This window comes from Balaenoptera physalus (genome assembly GCF_965194825.1).
Source record: "Balaenoptera physalus genome assembly, chromosome: 3".
NCBI lineage: Eukaryota > Metazoa > Chordata > Mammalia > Artiodactyla > Balaenopteridae > Balaenoptera > Balaenoptera physalus.
Window position 1 is genome coordinate 79152735 of NC_138890.1, and position 26293 is coordinate 79179027.

Genomic DNA, 26293 nt, shown 5'->3' on the forward strand with positions numbered 1-26293 from the left:
GGCATGGCCCCCGAGCTGATGGGCATCTACACTTACAACTGTGGGCTCCAGTCAACAATGATCATGCTTCCACCCACTCCCTCAAAACCTTGGCCCTGTATGACTTCCAAATAGGGATGGCGGAAATCCAAACAGGACACCAGCAGGATCAAGGCTTAAAATACAAATTACGTGGAGTCATAAAAAAATTTCTCGTACTATTTCTTGCACACCTCTGCTTGTGGGCTGTAATTTATACCAGCTATAAGTGGCAATGCATCTGGATCCTCCTGATTCCACTCTAGAATTAGAGACACCTCATTTTGAGGTAGTGGCCAGGATCCAGTGGGAGGATTGGTGCACGGGATGAGGTAGACTCCCAGAAGTCACTGCTTTCATTAGAAATACCACATGGACTGAGGTGGGTCCCAATTTGAAAGGGCACTGCAGAATGACTTAAGGTTTCAGGCAGCGGGAGAGTGAAGAGAGGACAACTTCAGCCTTGTGAGGGTTTGCTGATGAGATTCAATCTTCTTGCTTCTTGGAGAATCCCTAGAAAAGAAGGGGCAATGAGGATTTGTTTTTCTTAATTATTTTGTGCTAGAAATTTTCAAACATACACAAAGTAAAGAGAATGATATAAAAGGAATGCAGCACCATTTACCCATCACCCAATTTCAACAATTATCAAAAAAAAGTCTGCCATTCTTCTTCTGCTACACACACACACACAAACACACTCACTCCCTGGCACACTTTTAGTTTTTGTGTATTTATTTTCGTTTAGGAGTTTGGGGAGGGTGGGGGAAGTGCTGTTTTTTATTGTAAATCTCAGACATTATGTCATTTCTCCTTACATGCCATAGTATTTACCTCCAACAGATAAAAACTTGTTTCTAACATAACATCATTATCTCACCCAACAAATTTAATCATCATTTCTTCTTACCACAATAACTAAGCCATACTCAATTGCCTCCAAATGTGTTTAAATGTCTTTTTTGTACATGATCTATTGAAATCAAGATCTAAAGAAGGTCCACGCCTTGCAATATGTCCATGTGTCTTTTAGTCTACAACAGTTCTCCCTCCCTTTGATTTGGCACCGATTTATTGAAGAAACTAAGTAATTTATCCTGTAGAATTTTCCACAGGAGTCTGTTGATTGTATCCCTGTGATGTCATTTAAGATGTTCCCTATTACCTCTATTTTCTTATAAACAGGTAGTTATAGCTAGAGAATTAATTAGGTTTAGATTCGATTTCATGTTACTACAAGATTATTTTATAAGTGATGCTGTGTACCTTCCTATTGCATTGTAAGAGTAAGTACGAAAAGTTCTCCGGTTTTTAATGAAGTTACGATTCATCAGTGAGCTCAGGTACTGTCAGCTTGGTCCCTCCAACCATAATCCATATAATTTATTATATACTAATAAAATAATGTTGATACTATGATATTATTAATATTAATATTAATAATATATTATTATTGTCACCATTTTGCAGATGAAGAAACTGGGGTACAAAAAGCTTACTATGCCCAAGATCATAGAGCCAATAAGTGGCACTTCAGGTATTCCAACTCCAGACGATCAAACTCTAGGGCTCACACATTTAATCATTACTAAACACATTTAAACACTATTAGCCTCCTCACAGGTTTGTAATAATAAAATTTAAAATAAAGCATTTAGTACAGTGCCAGTTGCATAAACAGTGCTTATAAACATTAACGCAAAAAGGAAAGAAAAATACTTTTTAAAAACTTTAAATCCTGATTAAAAAATTGACAAATACTTCTTTTCTGTTAATTTATCTTTGTTTCTCTAATTTCCTTTTTTCTTGGACTCTCTTCCATTAAAATGTCACTGCCCTTCCACCACTGTGACTCACTGATAGTTTACCTTTCCCTTGTTCCTGGTCCCCAGTCACCTGCTCCAACTTCACCCATTTCTTCCTTTCAAAGCTCACTTTCTCAATTTCAAGGCTGCTGACAGATCAGCTTGTGAAACATTAGAGAGTTTATTTTCATACCATTCGCTTCAGAATATCACCAGAATAAAAGTGTTTGTGGTACTAGAGACAAACACCCCAAAATACATGGACAGTTCCAATGAGTATTTGTCAGACCCTTCAGTATGTAAACAGAGGCTTCTCAGTGATCAAAAGGGATCAAGAAGAGGATCTCCCTATATTGTGGGTGCTGCTTACAGTCTGAGGTTCAAGCAAAAAAGAACAAATAAACTAAATAAACACTTTATTTGATTCACTGACAGATCATCTTTCTTTTTAATTAATAGCATAAGTGCTAACTCACTTACCTTAACCTTTCCTCACAAATGATACCAATGAGGATAATTTGCATATGCAAAAGATCCACTCAGGGAGCTTTAATTAAGGTCCCTGACAACTTCTCTGATTGCATTTTTCACAACTGCCAAGAAACAGTGAACTGCAGTGTGGACTTCTTTCCCCTGCTGGAAGAATACTGTTTACAGAATTCTGAATGATTCGATGATCACTAGTGAAACATCAGCAGATGACACATAGATGATTCCACAACTGATGCACTTTGTCTCCTTAGGCAGCCTTGAATTATCCTAAGTTTTAGGAAAGCAACATCTATAACAGCTTGACTCTTCTTTGGAACTAAGCCGAGTATGAATTAATTTAATTTATTTTAATTATATTAGGTATTTCCCAATGAAGAAACATTCCCAGGCACCATAAGTAAACTTGCAATTTAGGATCTCCCATTGATATAGCCAATATTTTATGATAACTGGAAATGGAGTATAACCTTTAAAAATCGTGAAACACTACATCATAACTTATATAAGATTGTACATCAACTATACCGAAATTTTTTTTTAAAAAGACCTTCCATTGAACAACCTTTTCAAGGTGGTTGGCACATTGACATTTCCAAGGTTTGCACTGGTTCCTCTATTCCTGTGGAAAACAGCCATTTGCTCTGACTTCTGCACAATGGTTAATTAATAAAAAAATTAAACTACACATCAAAAGACCTTAATGGATCCACATCTCACACTGAAACATTCCTCCAGCTGAAGAGTTTACATATTGCTTACTCTTTCAGTCATCACTTGTTTCAAATGAGTAATTAAAGGAAAAGCAAAATTCTCAGGACCCACATATTCAATGGTATCTGTGTTTGTCTAATGTCAAGGATGTGCATTTCCTTGCATTTTAGGAGATAATATTTTCATGCCAAATATCAATATACTTCAGTGGTAATCATATAAATGTCTATAATTTCAATTTTCTCTGTGTGTTCCCAGTCTAGTTAACTCAAATATAGAACCCCATATTGACATTCTGAAACATTGTGTCCTCCAGCTTTATCAGCTGAAGAAGTTGTACTGAACTTTAAAATATAATGAAATAAGATGTTTTTAAAGGGGAATTCTTAGCACCACTTTTACAGAGCACTCATGGTACAGGAATCAACATTATTAGCAGTGCCTTTTTTTTTTCTTGTTTTAAGAGACTTCTCATTTTTGGCTGATGGTTACATCTCTAAACAGATTTCACGCTCCATGCTTAGAGAAAGAAAAGCACACACAGCTCTCCTAATATCCGAATAATCATCTCTTCACTCATCATCACAAAAGTCCAATCTCTGTCCCAGAACCTATTCAATTAACTACAAAATCTTTGCTGGACTCGAGTTCTCACCAAAAAAGCCTGTCTGTGAGGACATTGTACACATTTAACCTCACTATTCTACAGGATGTTCCTACGTTCCAGAATGTACCTGAAAGGGTTAAAAAAAGTCCTTTCCTGTGATCCTGTGAATTAATTATAATGACTGCTCTCGATGACAAAGAATGTCCCACATGAGGAGAGATCTGAGTGTAAGAACTACTGCTTGGTAAAAGCTCTGGCTTAGGGATATGCCATCTTTTAGCCATAGGAAGTTCAACTTACTATAGTTCAAAATCAAGAAAGGAATTACTTGCAGAATCCAATTGAAGATGGTAACAATCCAAGAGGCAATTGATTCCAAGGGAGGCACTGACGCCAAAGCTAAGCAGGGCTCTAAGAGAATAGCCAACATTGGAGGTCAGAAATCGGGTCACAGAGTAAGGGTATCAGGAGGGGGCAGCAGGCGATCAGCTCAGAGGACACCTGCTCCCCAGGAGTGACACACCCCCACCGGTCCTTAAAGACCTACCACGGCAATAGTGCCTGGCAGGAAATATTGGCGAGAGATGAAAGCTTTTCCTTTGGAAGCTTTGATGGCTCTCCATAGCCTACTACTACCCAGAATCATCCTGTGCTGCTGGAAGGCATGCAGCTAACAAGTGAGAATGGCACTTTCATCCATTTGTTTCTCAATTCTAGAATGCTATCATTTTAAAAGAATATTCGAAAGAGATCTTACAGTGACCTCGGAGAAGGGGGACATACTGGGTGCCAATATGTTGCTGTCACACACACTCATTTAGTGCTGACTCCACCTCTCCCAATATCACCTTCCCCACAACCATCACTATCAGTCAGTTCACCAGGAACCAAGAAGCAATATTACCCAAAGCTACCAAAAATTTAATTTTAAGTTCAAAATGGTTTCAGAGGGTGTCAAAATTGCTAATGCTACAGGGCGTAAGCCAATGCTTCTCAAACTTTAATGTGTACACAAAGCTCCTGAAGGATCTTGTTAAAATTCTATAGTTCTGGGGTGTTAACTGAGTGCTTGCATTTGTAACAAGCACTCAGGTGATGTCAAAAGCTGCTGATCTATGGATCACATCGTTGAGTCCCTTGGTGACTCAGAACCCCCATAATTGTCCAATACTCTTGATGCTCCTTCAGATTAGAATTCAGCCTACGATCAAATCAAATTCTCCAAACCAAGGGTTCTCAAACTGAACTCCATGAGTCTCCAGCTCTGGCACCAGACTGCCTAGGTTTTCATCTCAGTTCCTCTACTTACTTCCTCCATTTCCTCATCTTATAGAATGAGTATAACATAGAACCTGTCTCATCAGGTCATTGCTGGAATTGATTGAGATGACTCAGGTAACATGCATCCCATAGTTCTTAGCATGGTAATCAAACAACAAAGGTTAGTTGTCCTTAGAGGACCCCAAGATGAACTCCAGGGCACTCTGTGAAGCCTTCAAAGTTATTTCTAAAATATCCTATGTGCTGAAATTCATTTACCCAAGAGAGAGTCTATGTCTTTTATAGATTCTCAATGGGATTCACAACCCCAAAAAGTTTGAGAACTGAATTTAGCAGCACATTAAAAGTACTATACAGCATGCCCAACTGAAATGCAGTGATGATTTAACATATGAAAATCAATCATTGTAATACAGCAAATTAACAGAAGGAAAGACAAAACCACGTGATTATATCAAATGATGTAGAAAAAACATTTCACAAAGTTTAATACCCTTTCATGATAAAAACACAGTGAACTATTAATAGAAGGAAAGTACTTCAACATAATAAAAGCCATATATGAGAAACCCACAGCTAACATCATGCTCTGCAGTGAAAGACTTAAAGCTTTTCCTCTAAGACCAGGAAGACGGAAGAGATACCCACTCTCATCACTACTATTCAACATAGTACTAAATGTCCTAGCCAGAGAAATTAGACACACAAAAAAATAAAATAAAAGGCATCCAAATTTGAAAGGAAGAAGTAAAATGATCTCTGTTCACAGATGACATATTAGGCACAAAAATTCCTAAAGATTACAGACACACACACACACTCACACACACAGACACACACAAACCTGTTAAAACCAAGAAATAATTTTAGCAAAGTTGCAGAATACAAAATTAACATACAAAATTCAGTTGCATTTTTATACATTAACAATGATCAATCTGAAAGAGAATTAAGAAAATAATCTCTTTTACCACAGCATCAAAAAGGAGAAAATGCTTAGGAATAAACTTAGCCAAGAAGGTGAGAGACTTATACATTGAAAACTACAAAACACTGCTTAAATATATCAAGGAAGATTGTATTTGTATATAAATGGAAAGACATCCCATGCTCAAGGATTGGAATATCGATAAAATGGCCATGCTACCCAAAGAAATCTACAAATTGAATGCAATTCCTATCAAAATCCCAGTAGCAGAAAAATATCTTATGATTCTTATGGAACCTCAAGTAGCCATAACAATCTTGAAAAAGAACAAAGTTAGAAGCCTCACACTTCCTGATTTCAAAACACAGTACAAAGCAACAGTAATCAAAGTGGTATGGTACTGGTAGAAAAACATTTAGACCAATTTAGCAGAATAGAGAGCCTAGAAATTAACCCTTGCTTATATGGCCAAATGATTTTTGACAAAGGTGCCAAAAATACACAATGGGGAAAATACAATCTCTTAAACAAAGGATATTGTCATTCACTTCTGGATATCTACTTGCAAAAGAATGAATTAAAGAACTAAGTACAGGAACAAAACTATAAAACTCCTAGAAGCAAACATAGGGTAAAAATTTCAGGACATTACCTTTGGCAATAATTTCTGGGATATGACACTAAAAGCACATACAACCATGCAAAAGTAGACAAATAGGACTACATCAAATTTTAAAACTTCCATGCAGGTAAGGAAACAATCAACAGAATGACAAGGCAACCTATTGGAATGGGAAAAATATTTGAAAATCTTATACCTAATATGGGATTAATATCCAAAATATCTGAGGAACTTCCACAACTCAACACAAAAAAAACACAAATAACTGATTTTTTAAGTGCAAAGAACTTGAATAGACAATTCTCCAATGAAGATATACAAATGGCCAACAAGCATATGAAAAGATGCTCAACATCACTAAACTTAAGAGAAATGCAAATCAAGACCACAATGAGACATTATCTCACACCCATTAGGATGGCCACTGTCAAAAGAACAGAAATAACAAGTGTTGGAGAGGACATGGAGAGGTTAGAACCCTGTGCCCTCTTGCTGGGAATGAGAAATGGTGCAGCCACTATAGAAAATAGTACAGAAGTTCCTCAAAAAATTAAACCTAAAATTACCATATGATCCAGCAATCCCCCTTCTGGGTTTATATGCAAAATAATTCAAAGCAGGATCTCAGAAATAAATCTGCACACTCTGCAACATTATTCACAATAGTCAGGAGGTGGAAGCAACCAAAATATTCCTTCGCAGATGAATGGACATACAAACAATGAAATATTATACAGCCTTAAAAAAAAGGAAGGGAATCCTGTCAAATGCTACAACATGGATGAATCCTGAGGACATGATGCTAAGCAAAATAAGCCAGTCACAAAAGGACAAATACTGTATGATTCCTCTCATATGAAGTATGCAGAGTAGTCAAAATCATAGAAACAGAAAGTAGAAAAGTGGTTGCAAGGAAGGGCTGGAAGAAGGACGGTGGGGGAATTAGTGTTTAATGGGTATCGAGTTTCAGTTCTGCAAGATGAAAAAGTTCTAGAAGTCTGTTGCACAACAATGTGAATACACTTAAACCGCTAAACTATACGCTTAAAATGACTTAGATGATAATCACTGTCAGGTGTTTTTATTACAATTTTTAAATATATACTGACGTCTGAGTGCTAACCACAGAGAATATCATTTAATTTGTCTGGGATGCAGACTGGACACTGGGATTTTTTAAAGGCCTCCTGTAATTCATCAGGGCCATACAGGACCATGGGCCTAGTGCTGTCAGATGTTATGATTTTTCCAAGAGAGGCTAAAATCAAGATTTTTATCTTTATTTTTAATGTCTATATAAACATTGCTGGTTTTTTTTAATGCTGGCAACTAATTTTTTTAATTCTGTGCAAACCAAACACACCACTTGCTGCCTCTTGGGCTACCGATCTCCAAGTTCCTTTCTACTTTAAAATGTCTGTGGATCAAAATTAAGTTTCCTGTGTCTCAGTAGCTGGCCTCCTTACCAGGGGATTCTCTTCTGGCTTTTGAATCTTCCTATGTGAAGTACTCATCAATAAAATGGGTCACTATGCACAATGGGGGGGTCCCAAGAAGTGTTTCATGGTTACAAGTCCTTAGATTGGAGGTTTTTGAACAACAATTTCAGGCAGAGAAACCTGTTTCTTTTGAGGGGGTGGGCGGTGTTTGTTTATTTGATTTCCAGTTTGAGAGAACCCTGTAGTTTAAGCTGAATAGTACATGGATTCCTAAATACATTTACCATACAAAAGCTGAATTGCTTTGATGTAAGTAGGACTGGAGAAGTGGGAAGTGAATGACTGTAATTCATTTCCTGCCTTATCAACAGGCTTTTCTGTCCTGAGTAAACTCCACTCCACAGAGCCTCCATCCACGTTCAAAGGGAAAGGTTCAAGGGCTGGAGGAGGGAAAGCAGTGAGCTGAACATCTTCTTCCCCTGCTCCTGAGTAACCACTGCTCTTACCCACTGTACTGAGCTTCTACTTAAGCTTTTGTTAGAAAAGGGGTTCAAGTGCTTTAAAGAAAGAAGTTAAAAAACCCTGACCTAGATGAGGGTATCTAGATTACTCATTAACTTTTCAGATAACACCAATAGAGAGTAAAGTAACTGCACAAATAGAAAATACAAGCACCCATGAACAGTGAATGAATAGATGGAAAAGAAAGTGGAATTCTGAGGCTATCCAACAAAGCAAATCATATGTTATTGTTTATAACACAACTTCAAGCTAGAGAAAGCCTAAGTAAAAGCATGGGGACGTAAGGTCCCTTGCAGCCTCCTCACTGACCTTCCATGTGGAGCAACACTCCAGGCCAGACTTTAGTGTCTGTGGGAGTGAAAAGCATGCTCAGCACTGAGGTTAAGTAAAGGTCTATAACATGAATCTTGAGGAAACAGTAAAATAACCAAAATTATTCTTTAAAGATAAAAACACTATAAAAGACTGAATATAAAAAGACAAAGGCTGCAGAAGCAGCAAAAGAAAAAAATAGGTAAATTGGACTGTATCAAAATTTAAAACTTTTATGCATCAAACTTTTGTACTATCAACAAAGCGAAAAGGCAGCTCGTGGAATGAAACAAAGTATTTGCAAATTATATATCTGACAAAGGGTTAATATCAAGAATATAAACAGAACTACAACTCAACAACAAAACAAACAAACAACTCAATTTAAAAATTGGCAAAGGACTTGAATAGGAATTTCTTCAAAGAAAATATACAAATATCTAATAAGCGCATGAACAGATGGCTTTACATCTCTAATATTAGGGAAATACAAAGCAAAACCACAGTGAGATACCACTTCCCATTCATCAGAACGGTTATTATCAAAAGAACAGGAAATAACTATTGGTGAAGATGTGGAGAAATCGGAACTCTTGTGCACTGCTGGTGGGAATATAAAACAGTGCAACACTGTGGAAAGGAGTATGGCAGTTCCTCAAAAAATTAAAAATAGGATTACTATCTGATCCAACAATTCCACTTTTGGATATATACCCAAAAGAACTGAAAGCCAGGATGTGAAAAGATAATTGCCCGCCCACATTCATAGCAGTAGTATTCACAATAGCCAAAAGGAGGAAACAACCCAATTGTGCATCAGCAGATGAATGGATAAAGAAAATGTGGTATATACCTACAATGAAATATTATGCAACCTTAAAATGGAAGGAAATTCTGACACATGCTACAACATGGATGAACCTTGAAGATATTATGTGAAGTGAAATAAGCCAGTCACAAAAGGACAAATACTGTATTACCCCACTTATATACGATACCTAGAATAGTCAAATTCATAGAGACAGAAAGTAGAATGATAGTTGCCAGGGGTTGGGGGAAGGGAGGAAAGAGGAGTTATTGTTTAATGAGTACCGGGTTCCCATTTTACGAGATGAAAAAAGTCCTCGAAGTGGATAGTAGTGATGGGTGCACAACAGTGCGAATGCCACTGAACTGTATACCTTTTTATAAAATGGTTATAATAGTAAATTAAAAGTTATGTATATTTTACCACAATGTTTTTAAACGTTCTTTAAAAACAAAGACTATAACAATCATGAAAGCATATTAGTCCACGTGCCAAGTGAGTTTCATGAGATGCCAGCCATACGGACTTAACATAGTTCTTCTTTACAATATCATCCCACTTCATCTGATAGACATGAGAATCTGTGATCCACCAGGGTGAACTCTGAGTGCACCTGCAATGGCAGGACTGGTCATAGGGTCTGTGGCTTAGAGAAGGAAATCAATGGAAACAAGAAAGAAAGCTTACAAGGGCTGGTTGAACACAATGAGGTGAGCAGGAAAACTGAAAGCATTTCAGGCCAAAGGGAGTTTAGTGAACCTGATGATTCTTGAACATTATTGGCAAGGCTACTTGTAACAGACATCAAACTACTTACTATAACAGGGGAGATAAAAGTCAACTGGTACAGTTTGTGAGAATGAAGTCTTTAGACTACTAACAGGACAAAAGTGTAGACAGTAGGGATTGTTTATCAGACACTAAATGTAATACAGAGAGAAACTAAAGAATCTCATTGCAAAAACACATAAAATTGCCTCATGGATGCTGAAACAATCTTGCGGTTGGAGACAGCAATGATTTCACACATTTTACAATATTAGAAGGTCTGGCCCCGCTTCCTCTGGAAAAGTGAAGATTCTGATTTTTTTTCATCCTCTCTGCTTCAGGTGGATCTGAGAAACTCAGACTTGTTTGGCATGACGTGTACCACCATTAAATATGCTTACAGGAGTTTAAATATCAATGGATAATGAATAACGTAAAATTAACAATGAATAAAAGACATACCAAATTTGACACTTCCACGAATTGAGAACTAATAGCAAATTCACAGCAAATAAGAGAAAACTCCAACAAAGTAACCAGGAAAAAGCTCCAAAAGATTTAGTTATAATGTAAAAAAGAATTTTCAAGAAAACGTGTCAATTAAGCTTTGGGCAAGATTTAAGAGCAGAGGCAAAACTCTCAAGTTCATGGTGGTGCTAGAAGATCCAAGTCCCTGCTGTGCCTAAGGTGAGCAGTGAAGGAAGAAGATAAAGACATGATGCTCCCTGGGAGGTAAGAACAGCAGGAAGATACACAAAGAGCTGCCAATGAGCTCCATCAGCAAGGGGCCCCCCAGTCCACTGGCAGCACAACGGGACCCAGACACCTGCCCACAATGCCTGAAGCACACACCAGAAGGATGTTCTGTGTCCAAAGACATGCCCAGCTTCAGAGCCAAAGGCCTGTCCAGGTGGGCAAAAGGTAATTGACCTATGTGCTTGTCTTCTTTTTAGTCCTCTTTTTATTGATGTCAGGTCACTGAACATTCGTATTATAAAAGCTAAGCTCCGTTTCATAGAGATAGCCATTTCAGGGTTTGGCATTTAGACAAACGATCTACTTCACAACCACCAGCCATAAGACCCACATCACTTTACTTCTCAGTATTCAACTTCCCTAAATCCTACTCGATGGCTACATTTTACCCAAAAGACATCTCTCCATTCACAGGAGCAGGGCTTCACGGGGGAGCAATTGCTCACACTTTCTGTGACTCGCCAACCACGGTTCTTGCGAGTAAATGTCACCACGGCTTAATAACACTTTCTGTGTAGAACATGGAGAGGAATACAATTGCATTTTATAATCAGATCTACGTTTGTCCTTGTGACATAGCAACAGAGGAGAATAAAACATTCACTGACTGTCAAGCCTCGAAAGATGCCTTTAAATCGCCCAGCTTTATGTTTCAGTGGCCTTTTTTATTGAAACATAATCAACGCATATTTGATGAAACAGACACAAGACTATGGGAAGAACAACGATTCCAAAGGTGGAGAAGGTCTGGACGTCTTACTGTTTGTTATTTCAGTAATTTAAGCGTTTTGAGATTCAGGTCTATGAAACTCCTTTCTAACCCAAGTCAAGGACTTGGTCTCTCTCCAAAGTTTTTTAAAGAAAACATGGGTTCAAAGTGAATGCACATCAGTCATGTGGGGGAAAGGCGGCTTTTGTAGTGAGACACGGATCTGAATCTCAGCCTTATCACTTACTAGTTACATGACCTGACGTTAGTGTCTTTACCTCTCTGAGCCTCAATTTTCTGTCTGTAAGATGGTGCTGATAATGCTTACTTCTGCTGCTTGCTGCGGATATTAAATGGGGTATTGAAACCTACATTACCTGGCACAGAGCCAGGGACATGGTCAATGTTTTAAAAATTGAAGGTAAAAAGAGGTTAGGAAATCTCTGGCTTCTATATGTTCTGAGGAGAAGGAAGAGGATGGGGAGAGAAGGAAAGAAAAGAAGGAGTATCACAGCACAATGCACTGACATCCCTAAGATATGTCACTGTCCTAACATCCTTTCTAATAGAAACACGGAATAGAATCAAAGACCCATCTTATGCAGCCAACTCATAAAGCAGGTATAGGACTCCCACCATAACATCAGGAGTCCAACGGGTTCCACTGTAATTAACTTGGATTTGTGCTCAGACCATTCAGATGTGAGGATAAAATCATTTCTTAAATAAACTAAAGGGAATTTAAAGCTATCCCTCTACCTCCAGTCTCTACTGCAAGGGATAAAGAATTTCCATATCCGTCTCCCTTTCCCACTCACTTCAGACATGCCATGCCCCCACTAGGATGCATTTATCCTACTTCCCTCTCTTCCATCTCTGTTCGGGTGAAAAAACTCATCCATTCCTGAATTGGTTCAGTCTTTTGGATCGGTTCTAATCGATTTTCTTCATATCTCATCACAGAATGATAACTTTAGGCAAGGCTTGAAGAGTAAACTGCAGCCAACTAGCAAATTCAAAACAAGCCCAAGGTCAGCAGCACACCAGTGAGACCAGGGTTCATTACTTAAACGTTAGAATCATTTCACATGAAAATGAAAAGGAGGGTTAACCAGTTAATGAATCTGGCACGGTAGCATCCAGAGGGGCAGGGGAGGACAAAACACTGAATGAGTTCAGAAACCAAGGAGACATTATAAACAAAGAGGGTCATTGCCTACATGTTCCTGCTTCTCTCCTTAAGATATGAATGTCCTTTGAATCCTATCATTTAAGAGTGCAACCCTTTCCAGCTCTGGGAGGCTTGAATGCCTCTAGTGAAATGCCAGCATTAATGAAAGTCCAATACCTTTCCACCTGCAGCACCTGTGCAGACAAATTGTCCCAGGCCTCAGACAAGCTGAAGAGCCTCCGTGTGCTGTAGATGCAACAGCTGGTAGAGTCAGTGTTCATTTGCTGAATGGTTCCTGTAATCCCAGCTTGAGCTGGATAGGAAACTCTACAAAGGTAGCTAACTCGGAGCTTCCACGCAAGAAACATCTGTCGACTAAACAACTTTGTGTGAGACGCCTGCCTTCTCGGTTGTGGCGAATGATGACAAAGACTGCCACCAGACAGAGTGACAATGGTAGTCAACACATCCTTTCTGAAGTGACACAGCAAGACTCCATCGCCACTAGCTCCAGTTGTTAAACAACATCTGGCACAGAACCAGAGTCATTTACCCAACCCCCTCCTTGGAATACAGTGAACACTTGGTTATTCACACTGCATTTGGTCCCCTTCCACTGAGAGGTATTTTAGCTACCTATTTGTTCTATCTATTGACTTTATTCTGCATCATTATATCTACTCTACAAAGCCTGTAAGCATTATTATCAAAAAGAAAGATGAAAACAACCTTTTCAGGAACAGAGTGGTAGAAACCTTCAAACCACCCAACTAACTTCAAAGTATTATCTTACTCCCAGAATCACCCCAGTGGGTACAAGCATATACTATGGAGAGAGTGTATTTTTCAATAAAAGATTCCCTTGGTTTGTACGCATTGGCTGAAACATGCCTTATCTTCTTATGCAATTATTAGTTCGTTATTAAAATTCTTCAATTGAACTATTTCTTGAGATCTGTTCCTTTGCTGATTCATACCCACTATCACTGATCCTAATCCCACCCTATACCACAGATTCTCAGTAAAAGGAAACGAGAAGATTGTACATACACAAAGCCTATGTTCACACCTTCTCTCCAAAACTAATACACCAATAAAGCCAATAAACCAGTTGAAAATCAATAAAGAGAAAAAGAGATCCTTCCATGCTCCATGCCCACCTGATCTCACATTGTCCTACTTCTACTCTCAGCTTTGTCTTCCATTTCTAGATCTTTTCCTATCTTTTGGGAAAATCTGAACTTATCTTCTGAATGACAAAACTAAATGCCTTTAGTGAATACTCACCCCTACGTCTTCCTTCACTACACAAACTTCATCGTGCATTTTCAAGGCAAGCACCTTATCTGAGCTCCCCCTGACTCTCCACAATGAGGGAAGGGGACTGTCCAAAATTTCCCATCAGAATGAAACTGGATGCAAAGAGCCAGCCGAACTTTTAGGCTAGAATAGGTTGTTCTGAATTTCACTCTTTGAGGAAAAGGATTTCTTTACATGATGGTCCTTTAAAATGTTGATCTATTGGCAATGTGCTTCAGCATCACTTTAGGGAAAAACAAATGACACTTTGTTTCCTATACACACTTTATAGTCTACAAGCTGAGTCGGTTAATGCTTGATATTCAGTACAACATCACGGCCCAAAAGCTAATAAGAAAATTATTATGAATGACTTCACAGCCTAAGACAGTAGCCTGCAATTCCTTCCCATTACTGGTTCTGTCCTCCGAGCCTAATGATTATTCCTGCACGTAACTTCACGCTTTGATTTTTTATCATTACCAAGCCATCAGACATGGATTAGGTGCAAAGTCAAAGTAATAGGAAGTCATATCTCAATATTATTTTTGAGCAACTAACAGTTCCCACTTGAATGAAATGAATTTTATTTACACCAAACTCAATGATATAGCTGTCGTCTGGAACTTCAGTGCTATACTCTACTTACTGGAAGTTTAGCTCATTGGATTCCTGGATTTTAGCACAGAAACCCTGAGTTCCACTCTTCAGGCCTGCCATTGAGTTACTATGTAATCATGCCTAACTCATTTTTTGATTTGTTTGCTTTTTCTCCATTTGTAAAATGGCAATAATCCAAATTCTCCAAGTCAGGGACCGCATTTTAGGATTTATTTTTAAGCTATGTTTCTAGAAGCCCTAAAATTCTGCATAGTTGTTTCAGGTGTAACATACAAATAATTTAGTCCAAATATTTTATTTTTAATGTATATTTTAACACTGTGGGAATATTCTAGGAGTCACTAACTCACATGTGATATATATTAGATTTTAACACATTTTGGTGAACTGCCTTGCAAGATATGTCTGGTTAACTCATTCTTGTCTGCAAATCTCAGTGTAAAACTCCTACCAAATCTGTGTATATAAATGACCTTACTTTAAATATTTATTAGTAAGTGTGTAGATTAGCCCTGGTCATTTTTTTATAACGGCAGTACCTGGTTTGCTCTCATTTCTAAAGATGTGTAATTAAGTCCTCATGTATGTGAAAGCCTTTGTCAAAGCTTACATGCTAAACTAGTCCATATTGGGCATGTGCAGTACCTAGTCTTATCACGCAAACTTTGGGCAATGAGGCAAGATGGTGCTAGTGGTATAGTGAGAAACTACTAGAGCCAGGTGACAAGGGCTGGTTGATAAATGGCAGATTTTGCAATCATGCTGGGGAATCATGCTGGATTTTCAGGGTGACAAACAGTTTTCGGGATCATAAAGGGTTAGATGAGACACCATTCTGGGTTTCATGCAACTGGATAGGACCTCAGAGAATGGCGAATCCATGTTCCTTGAACACCTCACAGACTGGCCTATTGGTACAATTTGCTAAGTACATATCATTTAAGTTTATCACAGTAAACTGTCCCTTCTCTAAGATTTATATAATAAGAGAACTCAGTTTTCCCATATCAGTAACCCAGTTCTACAATAACATGCCCCTCCAATTTCTATACCATGTAAAATTCAGACTCATCTACCTGGAACAGAGTCTTATCACATAACAGTCAATTACTCAATAACTAATTTCCAACAGATAATGTTTTAATATTACTTAATTATAAACCTTTTAGTACTTATTAGAAGTTTTGTGTGCTTCTTCTCTGACTTTGATGCTTATGATAAGAAATACAAGCAGTAGTTAGGTATTGTTGGTGATGCAATATTGAAATGGAATTTCTTACTATACCTCCCATGGGTTTCTGGGTAAATAATAACGGCAGAGTGTCCTGAGACCACACAGCAGTCCATTACCATTTGCAACTACCTGCCTGTCAAAACAGTATTTTCATAATATAGTTTATATTTTGGAGTTCTAGAGAAAATTATATTTGTAAAAGGAATCAATCACTGGGGAAAAAAATGTTTGAAAACTGCTATTTTGAAGATACAACCACTGGCATCATTTGTAAATCAACCTGATAGGTAGAACCAAAACATCCAATGTGTATTCCATGCTGTATTTTGTCTGAGTTTTGAGTAGGCATCCCCACTGAGACGGAGACTGCTTACTTCAGCCCAACTCAAAACACAGATGGCAAGCTCTCCAAAATCAAATATGCGGTCAATGCATGGAAATAGAAAAAGTAAGTTTTGTGGGAAGACACAAACTTTGGGTTTCATCTGAATCAGAAAGAATACACAGAGGTCTCATGATGATACTATCATGTCACTGATATTTATAATAAATATTGGATGCCTCTGGTCTGGTTTTATATTTATGATAAGGAATTAAAGCAGTTGTTAAATGCTGAGCTGTGATTACACATGGGTTCCAGCTACGCTCTTAGCCTTCCGGTCCAATTCAATCTTTTTTTTTTTAACATCTTTATTGGAGTATAATTACTTTAAAATGGTGTGTTAGTTCATGCTTTATAAAAAAGTGAATCAGCTATACATATACATATATCACCATATCTCTTCCCTCTTGTGTCTCCCTCCCACCCTCCATATCCCACCCCTCTAGGTGGTTACAAAGCACCGAGCTGATCTCCCTGTGCTATGGGGCTGCTTCCCACTAGCTATCTATTTTACATTTGGTAGTGTATATATGTCCATGCCACTCTCTCACTTCATCCCAGCTTACTCAGCCCACTCCCCGTGTCCTCAAGTCCATTCTCTACATCTGCGTCTTTATTCCTATCCTGCCCCTAGGTTCTTCAGAACCGTTTTTTTTTTTTTTTTTTTTTTTAGATACCATATATAGGTGTTAGCATACGGTATTTATTTTTCTCTTTCCGACTTACTTCACTCTGTATGACAGTCTCTAGCTCCATTCACCTCAATACAAATAACTCAATTTTGTTTCTTTTTATGGCTGAGTAATATTCCATTGTATATATGTGCCACCTTCTTTATCCATTCTTCTGTCGATGGACACTTAGGTTGTTTCCATGTCCTGGCTGTTGTAAATAGAGCTTCAATGAACATTGTGGTACATGACTCTTTTTGAATTATGGTTTTCTCAGGGTATATGCCCAGGAGTGGGATTGCTGGGCCATATGGTAGCTCTATTTTTAGTTTTTTAAGGAACCTCCATACTGTTCTCCATAGTGGCTGTATCAATTGACATTCCCACCAGCAGTGCAAGAGGGTTCCCTTTTCTCCACACCCTCTGCAGCATTTATGGTTTGTAGATTTTTTGATGATGGCCATTCTGACTGGTGTGAGGTGATACCTCATTGCAGCTTTGATTTGCATTTCTCTAAAGATTAGTGATGTTGAGCATTCTTTCATCTGTTTGTTGGCAATCTCTATATCTTCCTTGGAGAAATGTCTATTTAGGTTTTCTGCCCATTTTTGGATTGGGTTGTTTGTTTTATTGATATTCAGTTGCATGAGCTGCTTGTCAATTTTGGAGTTTAATCCTTTGTCAGTTGCTTCGTTTGCAAATATGTTCTCCCATTCTGAAGGCTGTCTTTTCATCTTGTTTAGGTTTTCCTTTGATGTGCAAAAGCTTTTAAGTTTCATTAGGTCCCATTTGTTTATTTTTGTTTTTATTTCCATTTCTCTAGGAGGTGGGTCAAAAAGGATCTTGCTGTCATGTATGTCATAGAGTGTTCTGCCTATGTTTTCCTTGAAGAGTTTTACAGTGTCTGGTCGTACATTTAGGTCTTTAATCCATTTTGAGTTTATTTTTGTGTATGGTGTTAGGGAGTGTTCTAATTTCATTCTTTAACATGCAGTTGTCCAGTTTTCCCAACACCACTTATTGAAGAGCCTGTCTTTTCTCCATTGTATATTCTTGCCTCCTTTATCAAAACTAAGGTGACCATATGTGCGTGGCTTTATCTCTGGGCTTTCTGTACTGTTCCATTGATATATATTTCTGTTTTTGTGCCAGTACCATACTGTCTTGATTACTGTAGCTTTGTAGTATAGTCTGAAGTCAGCACTTGTAATTGGTCAGTTTATATTTTCTATTCCTTCCTGGTTCAGTCTCGGAAGGTTGGTCTTTTCTAAGAATTTGTCCATTTCTTCCAGGTTGCCCATTTTATTGGCATAGAGTTTCTTGTAGTAATCTCTCATGATCCTTTGTATTTCTGCAGTGTCAGTTGTTACTTCTCCTTCTTCATTTCTAATTCTGTTGATTTGCATCCTCTCCCTTTCTTTCTTGATGAGTCGGGCTAATGGTTTAACAATTTTGTTTCTCTTCTCAAAGAACCAGCTTTTAGTTTTCCTGATCTTTGCTATTGTTTCCTTCATTTCTTTTTTATTTATTTCTGATCTGATCTTAATGATTTCTTTCCTTTTGCTAACTTTGGTCTTTTTTGTTCTTCTTTCTCTAATTGCTTTAAGTGTAAGGTTAGGTTGTTTGAGATTTTTCCTGTTTCTTGAGGTAGGATGGTATTGCTATAAACTTCCCTCTTAGAACTGCTTTTGCTGCATCCCATAGGTTTTGGGTCATCATGTTTTCATTTCACATAACTGATGTGTCTTAGATGCTTAACATGAAAACAAATATTCTAAAATCAGCAGTGCCCTTTTGCTTTTTGTATCACTTCTATATTATATAATTATTTAAACAATACTGTAGCCAATTAATGTGCATAGGGGAAAATGAATCAACCATAAAGAAAACTTAAGTTTTTCTATTATTTAATATCTTTTCCTAGAAGGCAACGTGAAAACTCTTTTTTCTCAAGAAAATGACTTCCTATGGGTTCTCCCAGAATCAAACCCAATCATAAACATTCCAGTTCAAATAGTTAATATGAGAAATGGAAGAAACCCCAATAGGAAAGTGAGATAGGGAAGAGAAGGCAAGCATCAAATACTGTGTTACTAGCCAGGTAAGAGTGTGGAAAAGTGGAGGTAATCCACAGAGAAACTCTGGGAAACACAAGCTTCCAACTTGAAGGGCCAGGGAGCTGGGGCATTTAGATACCCACTCCCATCAGTCCTTGGTTGAGGACTGCTGCTGGGAAACTATTAATTCCCCTCACTTCCTCCCTGCCATCTACACAGGCAGAGCTGACTTCAACAGCTTCAGAAGTTCCTGGGCTGGAAAATGCCAAATAATGGCAGTTGAAAGTTTGCCACATGCACAAAATGGTAGGGTCTAAGAAATATAGGAGGGACAATGAACAAATTGCCAATAGCAGGCAAGTGAAAAACGCAAATTCAGAGGGCGTCACAAGTGATCTTAGCAATTAGAATAGATAATAAGAAACCTCTCTCAACAAGAGCCGGAGACGCACTATTCTTATCATTTGAATAATGAGCGCTGGTTTCCATTTATTAAACAGTTCTTATGTGGCAGGTACTGTACCAATGGCCCAACGTCCATCATCTCATTTAATGCCCACACCAATCCTATTATTACAACACCAGTTTATAGATGAGGAAGTTGGACTCGGAGGGATTAAGTAATTTACTGAAGTAACAGACACCAGCCCAGGTCTCTCAGTTGCCAAAATATTATCTCCTTCTGCCTCCCACTGTTTTCAAAGTCGCTAGATGGACAGATATATTTCCTTCAGCTTGAGCATGTCATTAGCTCTGGAATTCTATCTAGAAAACATCACAGTCCCCGCCTTTCAGAGAAAGACCTGTGTCTTCATATCTTTGAAATTCCAGCCTGTGTACCAAAAATGGAGAGACTTCCCACCTGGTGCCCCTGCCATTTTTGCCGCATGAACTTTTACGAGTAGCTCTCATTTAGTGCTCTGCACCTGCCCCTTGGTGGTTAGCACTTTCAAAGAGCTGCAGGTTCCATGAATTACAAAACCATCTCTGCTTCTATTTCCTTTCCCGTCTGATTTCCATTTGCTCTGCCTGGTCATGGATGGGAAGTTTCTTTTTTTGTAGCATCATTCCACTCTGACTTTTCTTTCACCTCTTCACACTCCACATTCCATCAAGTGGCAATTTTATTCTAAGATCACCAGTTAGAACTTTAAAATAGATTTTCAAAGAATATCTGACTGTTAGAACTTCAAATAGCTCAAATATAAACATTTTCTTCAATAAACCTAAATTCGAATCTATTTTAAATAGCATTTTGAGCAAAATAATAATTCATACTTACTTTTATTAGTCCCTTTTTACTCCTGAGTCTCCAAGTCATTCTTAAAACCTTCAAACTTTAAGTCCTCTAACGCTATCACAGCACATTTTTAATTATTGGTATCAAAAGAAAGGGACTATCATAGGGGAAAAGAATTCTATGTTACTTTACCAGCTTAATTTCTACACAAAAGCTTTGAAGTAATCAACAAAAAGAACAAATGTGAATCCAAATAAGCCACAAACTAGGAAGACAGTCCAAGAATTAACAATGAAGATCAAATCCAAGTACAACAAATCCCATGGAGAATACCGATACGTTTTGCTGTAGTGACATTTCATGGTTAATTGGTGGTTTGTTAAAGATTACATTTCCAAGATCAAAAGGAATAATGATAAAACACACTCAGAAATGGAAAGCAAGAGGGCTCTATAAACAGTAGCTGTTTGGAAATTATAATGGTACTAAATGACTACTCAGGAAGATAAACAGCTTATCACTTCTCAGGGAATTTTGTAACTTTCAAACCACAGAGTGTTGTGGGCCGAATTTGATCAAAGGTCTCTAGAGTACACTTTCATCCTCATGAGGTTGGGGTCAGGAAGAGGAGAAGGTAAAGAGGACCAGGAGCTATAAGACTGTGAGTTCGAAAGGCCTATAGCAGTCATCTACTTCCAGCATCCTGCCCCAGAATTCCTCAAATTCCATTTTTTCCCATAAGCTGTTATTTCCATCCAGGTGTTACATGTGCCAGACCCTTTTTCTACAGCAATGGCCCTTTCAGGTCTTGAGGTAATTTAAAACAATACAAAGAAAAATCTGCCTTGCAGAATCTTAGGAGATTTCACTGATTTCACATTGCTCTTAATGGAACGAAGGCATGGCATCATCTGCCTAGCCTCATATAAAAAAGGAGGAGAAAAGCAAAACACACTCATTGCCCCGCCGAATCTGGTGACCTACATAGTCCCATGTGTGACACTGGTCCCACATAGAAAAATTTGAGTTTACTGTCCACGCTGATGCTCAGTTAAACCCACCCTATACACAGTCACCTAAGTGACTTTTCTAGAACACAATCTGATGGAGTCACTCCTCTGCCTTCACCTTCAATGAATCCTCATTGCCTACAGAACAAAGTCTACATGACAGAGCCCTGCCTCTCTTTCCAGCCATATCTCCTAGCAACCCCCTTTCTCAGAGTTCATGCCCCAGCCATGCTGAAGAACATACAATATTCTCTTTATCTGAAGGATTTTGTACAGAATGGTCCCTCTGCCTGAAACTTTCTTTCTTCCTTCCATCTTTGCCTGGGAAGGTCCTGGAAAGTTTCTACTCACCCTGCTGATCTCCACTATCACTTCCTTCAAGAAGTCCCTCTGGGTCTCCCATTCCTTACCTCCACCACTGGGCTTAGTTAAATTTACCCTCCTGTTTACACCCACAAAGACCCACTTCCTCTATCAAATGACTTATTTCCTATGTTGTAATTACCTATTTCTTTATCAGTCTCTCTGACTGAACTATACACTCCTTAAAGACTGAGAATTTGTTTTCCTCACTATCGCATCTCAAAACCTAACAGAGTAACTGACACATGACAGCAACTCAGTAAATACGAGTTGGATGAATAAATGAATGAACGAATGAAAAACGCATTGACCAGCTGTATGAGGTCAATCTCTGGTCCATCCCTCCCTCTCTTACCTGCAACCTAAAACAAAGCCTAGTACTTCTGGTGGTCTTCCCTGGTCCTGGAGCATTTGCGAAATTACAGCGACATCGTTCCCATCCCAGACACCTCCACTTCCAATAATTTGTTCTCCTTGGCTATAGGAACACCAGTTACCTAAATTTCGCCCGTCTTCTCCCACCACGTCCAAAATCCTCTGAGCCAGGAGCAGCAGCTTCCTTTCACAATGCTAGGACAGGCCACGAAACAGATGATAATCCCTTTGCACATTTCAAGGAGAAGCACCAAGGGAACAGTACCTGGGAAATGCCACTGACAGCTCAGAATATCCACGGCATTTCTACAGCCTCGGCACTGCTCTCGCTCTGTGAATGAAAGTCCAAAAAGCACATCAGAGAACGTTCATTGTCGTAAACAAGCTCCACCTTTGAAACACAATCTAGATAGAACCAAATATAAAGGCCTGCACAATGGATGAAGCCAAGGTCTCCTCCATGATTTCCCTTCTGACAACCCTACTGTCCCGTCAACCATAAAAGGTGAACTTGAAACTCAGGACCTTGCCTTGTCACCAGAAACATCCAAGTTTGGATCAGTCTTTCTGAGACCAGATATTTGCTCTGTGAACAATTAGAGACTTGTCACATACACAGAAGTATAACAGGATTATTTCTGTCGTCCTGGGGACCTGGAGTCTTTCACATTGCTCCTGTTAAAACTCTCAGAACAGCAAAACTTTACCTACAAAGGGTTGAAGCTATGACACTCCCAATTTTCACAAACCTCCTCATCTCTTGTGAGTCACATGCAGCCGATTCCAGGAATTGGAAACATGGTTGTGAGGATGAAACTGACTTTGGGGCTCCCCTTGGATATGGTCTTCCAGACTTACCAAAAGGCCATTAAGAGGAAGGTTTACCCCACCTCAGGGAAACCCGAGGAAGTACTTGCAGTCAAGGGCTGGCCATGGCTTCTGAGCTACATCCAAAAAGAATTTCATACTGTACCTGGATCTGCTGAAGCAATTTCTGACTGTCCGAGAGCCAGCATGTACCGTTCCTGAACTGCCTCCATTGTGGATCATCAGTAGGGCTGTCAGATTTAGTAAATAAAAACACAGGATACCCAGTTAAACTTGAACTTCAGATGAATAATAAATCATTATTTTTAGTATAAGTGTATCCTATGTACTACTTGGGGCATACTTATCTTAAAAATGTACTCATTGTTTTCCTGACATTCATATTTAACTACACAGCCTATATTTTATCGGTCAACCCTACTCATCAGAAACGATGGAGGCTTATAGAGATCCAAGAGATGCCTCAGAGCATCCTCGACTTCTACTTATATGTCTTGGACAGTAAGCACGAACTTGCCACGCCCATTAATTGGCTACAAGGGAGTATATTCTCAATTTTAGAGCTTTTCCACTTGTCATTGCTATTATCTTCTTTATTTTAAAGAGATGTTTATTTTTTTCCAAACTTAATAGCTCATCAAAAAGTATCTGAAAGTTCATTAGACAAGGGAAAAACCACATGATTCTGAAAAGTGAAGGAAACCGCCTGGTGTTTAGTAAAGAAGTATTAGGGAGATTGAAAAAGCCAAACTTAATAAGCAAATCTCTCCAAGGGTGTTTTCATAGCTTCATACCCTCCCACACCCTGAAGATATTATTACATCAAGAATCTAGAACTGCTAACCAAATGTAAGGCTTCCATATGATTCTATCAAACTGAGGATGCTTCTTTACTAAGCAGTGTGTAGACTTGCTGCCCCAGGGACCTTCGCAGTTACAACATAGAGCTCTTCCCTTTGGGATGGAAACAGCAAGCTTTCCTGTGGTCTACACGTTGGCCCCCAAAATACTACACTCCCAATACTTGTCCACTTTAAGTATTTTTCTACATATCTCCATTTTTCTGTTGCTATTTGGACTACATCCTAGACTTGACATTACATAAATTGCATTCAAGAAGCTATTTTTAAAAGTTGGTAGGAAATCTTAAATCTATAGCTTGCAGTCCCTGGCTTACTTTCATCCAGGTGCATAAGGGTTTTCAAAAGTAGTCAGGTTAGTTACCCCATATCACAACCCCACGTTTCTGGCAAAGATATAAAAATGTAACATGATATTTAAGGTCTTAGTTGCAATATCATCAAGCCTCCCAGACACAGGCAATAGAGCAAAATGATTACAGAGGCATGGATTTTGATTTGCTCCAGTGTCCTGGGCAAGTCACTTGGCCTCTGTATTTATTTGTACTTATCTGCACTTATCTGTCACTTGGGGGTACTAATTGTAACTAGTCCTTGGGTATGTTGTACAAATTATCTGTACAGTAGTCAGAAGACACCGACACAGAGTAAGTACGCCACAGACATTGGCTATTAGCTATTGGAAATACTTCTCCATGAAAAAGATTACTTTATCAGTGGATGACTCGGTGGGAGACAGTGAATCACAGAATCACAGCATGTTGAAGGTGACCTACTTCACACTCTATGTGAAAAAAAGAAAAGTGCGTATGTGTAGAAAGTGTCTGAAAGTTTACATAACAAATAGTTAATCATGTTAACTTTGAGGATTAGAATAAATCAGGAAAGGAGTAAAGAAAAAATTGAGTGTAATTCAATTTCTTTATCATTTGTGTTTCTACACTGAGACTTTTAATGCACTGGAGGTGTAATTTTTTTTAATGTGGCAGGATAAAGGTTTTCAAGTTTTCCTGATACATCCGTATTATTATTTCAGAATTGCTGGCATTTCTTGCCGTCTTCCAATCTACACCCATTTCAGTCAGTGGGCCATTCTGGACCTTCGAAGAGATAATAGAGCAGAAGTGAAGTGAGAGAAAAGGAGAGAAAAGAGAAAAGATTTTCTCTTTTCTCTTAAATGACGAAAGGTCTTTGGAATGGGAACAACTCACAACCAAACTTTGGGGAAAGGATTTGATGGGAAATGAGACAAACATCTTACCCCTGTGATGAGAAGGATTCCTTGGGCTGGATGGAGGGAGGTCGGAGGTGGCTGGACAAGGAAACCAACTAGGAAGAAACACACACAAGTGCAGAGCAAACACCCTGAGGCCACTCAGCCTGACTCCATGCAAACATGTGTCCAACAGCCAGTCCTTCCCCTGTGGCTCCCCAGCAAGACAGGTACCTCGGGGGTACCAACTCATTCTGAGTCCATTATGCCTGGCCATTCATAAACTGCTGTCTAACTTCTGAGGAATAAACTCTAAATGTTTATGAGGAAATTGGGGAAGGAGATTGAAAGGTTACTTAAACGGAAAAAAAAGTTCAGGAAGGCAGGATGGTAGAGAGACAAGAAAAGGACCTTAAAAGATAGAAAGGATTGGCCAAAGAAGAGAAAGAAAAAGAAATGATTCCGAATGGGTTAACCTGCAGCTAGGAAGTTAAGGAAGATTACTGATGTGTGAAGACTATGGAATAAAGTGAATAAAATTTATCAGAAGTTGCTGAGAATACGGTAAGAAGCATGATTATCAAATGATGAATTTGCTGCAATGGCATTCTAGGGGGACACTAGGAAGGGGAAGCAAATGTTCATGAGATGACAGTAGCAGGAGGAAAGTTGTTTCAGGGGAAGATCAGTCTTGCAGAGTGTGTATCAGAGGAGGGCAAGTGTGAGCAAGCAATGAAATACTAAGTGTATACGGTTCCTTCATTGAGTGCACCCAGCCCCGTGGTCAGCCTTGAGAACACGCAGGACTTCAGGTACTGGAGCTACTCTGCATTCATCAAGACTTGAGAAAACACACTTAACTCAGATCTTCTCTTCAAACTCCATCTTTCCTTCTTGAGCTTCCTTTGGCCTCCTCCCTTACCCTCAAGCTGTGGACTAATGCCACAGAGCTAGATGGGTCACTAGTGTCTTCCATCCCCTAGCGACTGTGGTTCACATCAGTGGAGTACCAAAGGCAATAACCAAGTAACAGACACAAGAGTGTATGAACAAGAAGAGATTCTGATAAGGCTTTCTGTGACAGTGTGGACCAAGTCGGCTGTATATGCCTGCTATCACCTTAATTATGAGCATCCTTAGGGGAGAAGTTCTCAGAGGGCAGAGCCTGGCTCTCTAGAGGTTCTGCGTCCT

The 26293-nt window shown here is 38.8% G+C and overlaps 2 long non-coding RNA genes across 3 annotated transcripts in view; one reads left to right on the plus strand and one right to left on the minus strand.

Moving 5' to 3' along the window:
• The window catches only part of LOC309657871, a 315556-nt gene that overhangs the window by 37316 nt on the left and 251947 nt on the right, over positions 1 to 26293 (plus strand). The gene's annotated exons all lie outside the window — the stretch shown is intronic.
• Positions 5 to 25936, minus strand: LOC309658126. 2 transcript variants are annotated; one of them, XR_014262041.1, is made up of 4 exons: positions 25151 to 25936; positions 23175 to 23259; positions 22324 to 22532; positions 5 to 531 (listed from the first exon to the last, which is right to left on the minus strand). It is a non-coding gene; the product is annotated as an uncharacterized lncRNA (long non-coding RNA). The 2 variants fall into 2 exon arrangements; XR_014262042.1 differs by lacking the exons at positions 23175 to 23259; positions 25151 to 25936 and adding an exon at positions 22631 to 22679.